This window comes from Bos mutus, chromosome 10, assembly GCF_027580195.1.
Source record: "Bos mutus isolate GX-2022 chromosome 10, NWIPB_WYAK_1.1, whole genome shotgun sequence".
Classification (NCBI taxonomy): Eukaryota; Metazoa; Chordata; class Mammalia; order Artiodactyla; family Bovidae; genus Bos; species Bos mutus.
The window spans coordinates 41454044-41458180 of NC_091626.1; the positions used below are offsets into that span (position 1 = coordinate 41454044).

At 42.5% G+C, this 4137-nt stretch overlaps 1 non-coding gene across 1 annotated transcript; it reads left to right on the forward strand.

Moving 5' to 3' along the window:
* Positions 1 to 2211: 2211 nt before the first annotated feature.
* Positions 2212 to 2318, forward strand: LOC138989657 (U6 spliceosomal RNA). The gene has a single exon (XR_011465904.1). It is a non-coding gene; the product is annotated as a U6 spliceosomal RNA (small nuclear RNA).
* The last annotated feature ends 1819 nt before the right edge of the window (positions 2319 to 4137 follow it).

Below are 4137 nucleotides of genomic sequence, written 5' to 3' on the forward strand. Positions count from 1 at the left end.
GGTGACTGCAGCCATGAAATTAAAAGACGCTTCCTCCTTGGAAGGAAAGTTATGACCAACGTAGACAGCATATTCAAAAGCAGAGACATTACTTTGCCAACAAAGGTTCATCTAGTCAAGGCTATGGTTTTTCCTGTGGTCATGTATGGATGTGAGAGTTGGACTGTGAAGAAAGCTGAGTGCCGAAGAATTGATGCTTTTGAACTGTGGTGTTGGAGAAGACTCTTGAGAGTCCCTTGGACTGCAAGGAGATCCAACCAGTCCATTCTGAAGAAGATCAGCCCTGGGATTCTTTGGAAGGAATGATGCTAAAGCTGAAACTCCAGTACTTTGTCCACCTCATGTGAAGAGTTGACTCATTGGAAAAGACTCTGATGCTGGGAGGGATTGGGGGCAGGAGAAGGGGATGACAGAGGATGAGATGGCTGGATGGCATCACTGACTCGATGGACGTGAATCTGAGTGAACTCCGGTAGTTGGTGATGGACAGGGAGGCCTGGCATGCTGCGATTCATGGGGTTGCAAAGAGTCGGACACGACTGAGCGACTGATCTGATCTGATCTGATCAAAGAAACAGAAGCATGGTCACAGACCACTTTGGTACAAGAGGGGAAGCTGGTCCCTTTAATGTGTGGATCTCACCCCTGGCTGCACATTAGAATCACCTGGAAGCTTAACATCCCCACACCCAGGCTGTTCCCCAGAAAAGTCAGTCTCTGAGGGTGGGCTCGGCAGCAGCATCTTGTGAAGCTCCCCAGGTAATCTGTGTGCCCGGCCGAGCTCCACAGCCATAACATCTCTTTTTCCTTCAACGGGGGCCATATTTTAACCAATGTTTGAGGCAGTCATTTTGTAGAATTCTCCTGCTTTCCCATAGCTGTGTGCCTCAGGCTGCCGCAGATGTTGGAAAGAAAACACCTGGAGATTCAGTCTCCGAAGGGTAAGTACTCATATGGGGAGATCCTGGAGCCTAATAGTCCTCTCCTAGGAGGATCTGAGCGTAGACGGACCTGGACTCCCCCCACTCCTGGCCCCATAACAGTTCTGTGACTTTGGACAAGTTGATTGACATCTCTGAGCCTCAGTTTCCTCATCTGCAGTGTGGGAATAATCTAATGCCAGCCTTATTGGCTTAGCACAATAGTCTCTGCATAACTACTAGCTAAATTATTATTTCTACCAGGTGACTTGTCTTGAATGATGAGGAAGGTCCAGTTGTACAAGTTCCATCTGCTGCCCTTACCTGCAACACTCCTTCAGTGGTGAATGGAACCTCAACTCTCCGGTGACCCCAGCCATAAACTGGGGAGGCATTCTGGACTCTTCAGTCCACATCCAATTCATCACTAACCATGATATCCTGCCTCTAAGGACCTCACAGATCCATCCTGTTCTCCCCATCCATCCTGCAGCTTCTTGAGTTTGAGCATTACCTGAATTATGCAGTAGCCCCTGGTGGGTCTCCCCAGTGCCTCTCCTCAAATCCCTTTCCCAAAATGTGGTCAGAGTGAACTTTCTAAGCTATAAATCTCCTTATTAGATATTAGAGCAAAATTTTCAGTTGTAATAATTAAAACAGTGGGGGTGCTGGTGGATGAATAGACAGCACATCAATGGAGAGAAAAGTAGGAAGTCCAGAAATAGATGTACATACGTAGAGGAAGTTGGTATATTTCAAAAGTGGGATTTCAAACCAGTGGGCAAAAGACAGATTATTCAATAAACAGCATAGGCACAACTGGGTAGCCATGTTTGCATAGAAATACAATTGGCTCCATACGTCATACTTTACACAAGGAATGGTTCACAGGTATAAACATAAAAAGGTAAATCCATAAAAGTCCTAGAGGAAAACACAGTATAATTCCAGGCAGAAAGGGCCTTTTAAAATAGGATTCAAATTCCAGAAGCCAAAAAAGAAAAGATCAAAAGTTCAACTACATTTAAAAAGCTCTCTATGGAAATAATCACCATAGGCAAAATCATAAGTCTGGGTAAAAGATTTTAACTCATATCACAAATCAAAGGTAAATTTCACAATATACAATGAGCTTCTACCAATGATTAGAAAAAGCCCAACAACTTGATAATAAAATGGACAGATATATGGACAAACATTTCAAAGGAAATTACGAATGACTATTAAGCATATAGTTTTTCCAGCAGTCATGTACGGATGTGAGGTTTGGACCATTAAGAAGGCTGAGTGTGTGCTCGCTTCGGCAGCACATATACTAAAATTGGAACGATACAGAGAAGATTAGCATGGCTCCTGCGCAAGGATGACACACAAATTCGTGAAGCGTTCCATATTTTTGAAGGAAAAACACCAATACAGTATACTAATGCATACATATGGAATTTAGAAAGATGGTAACAATAACCCTGTGTACGAGACAGCAAAAGAGACACTGATGTATAGAACAGTCTTATGGACTCTATGGGAGAGGGAGAGGGTGGGAAGATTTGGGAGAATGGCATTGAAACATGTAAAATATCATATATGAAACGAGATGCCAGTCCAGGTTCGATGCATGATACTGGATGCTTGGGGCTAGAGCACTGGGACGACCCAGAGGGATGGTATGGGGAGGGAGGAGGGAGGAGGGTTCAGGATGGGGAACACATGTATACCTGTGGCGGATTCATTTTGATATTTGGCAAAACTAATACAATTATGTAAAGTTTAAAAATAAAAAAAAAGAAAATAAAGGATATGATTAAACAACAACAAAAAAAGAAAATTTTAATTTTAACAAATGTAAACACTAATATACAAATTACGTTAAGCTATCTTGGTCGAGATAAACTATACTGATAACTAAATGAGAGAAATGGATCTATGTAATCTTTGAAGTATATACACAACCTGTAAGAATTCAAAGATGCTCAACAGCATAATGGGATTTCTGTTAAAACTAGAATTAAATTTACATTTAAAAAAAAAAAAAAGAAGGCTGAGTGCCAGAGAACTGATGCTTTTGAATTGTGCTAGAGAAGACTCTTGAGACTCCCTTGGACTGCAAGATCAAACCAGTCAATCCTAAAGGAAATCAGCCCTGAATATTTATTGAGAAACTGTTGCTGAAGTGGAAGCTCCAATATTTTGGCCACGTAATGCAAACAGCCAATTCACTGGAAAAGATCCTGATGCTGGGAAAGCTTGATGACAAAAGGAGAAGGGGTGGCAGAGGATGAGATAGGTAGCATCACTAACTCACTGGGCATGAATTTGAGCAAACTCTGGGAGACAGTGGAGGATGGGGAGCCTGGTGTCCTGCAGTCCATGGGGTGGCAAAGAGTTGGACACAAGTTAGCAACTGAACAGCAAAATTAAGCATATAAAACTATGGTCAACCTCACCCAAATAAGTGAAATGCAAATGAAAAGGACGTATGTTATTTTTCACCTATTAGATTGGAAAACTTTTTAAAAATTGGTGACATAGGAATTGCTGTGTGTGCGTATGTACTAGCTTGCTCAGTCGTGTCTGACTGTTTGTTACCCTATGGAGTGTTGCCTGACAGGCTCCTCTGTCCGTGGGATTTCCCAGGCAAGAATACTGGAGTGGGTTGCCATGTCCTCCTCCAGAGGAATTGATGAGACAGTAAGAAATCAAGCACTGTCAACCATCGTTGCCAGACACATAAATCAATGGAAGGGAACCTGGGAAAGTAGCCAAATGACAAATATTAATAACTGTGATGGTTATCAACTTGGCAAGGCTCTAGTACCAGTTATTTAATCAAACGCTAATCTAGGTGTTGCTGTGAAGGCATTTGGTAGACGTGGTTAACATCTACAGTCGGGTGACATCAAATGAAGGAGAGAGCCCTTGATGATGTAGGTGGGCCTCATCCAATCAGTTGAAGGTGTTAAGAGCAAAACCTGAAGTTTCTAGGAGAAGGAGAAATTCTGCCTCAAGACTGAAGCACCAGTTTCTGCCTGAGGTTCCAGCCTGCTGCCTTCACTACCAATTTCAGACTTACCAGCTGCTGAGAATGAGTAATTCCTTAAAACAACCCCTTTACTATATATCCATTTAGTATCTGTCTATCTGTCTGTCTGTCTTCTCGGTGTTTCTCTGGAGAACACTGATATGATCTAGCAATTCCACTTTTCTGTTTGTGGGAACC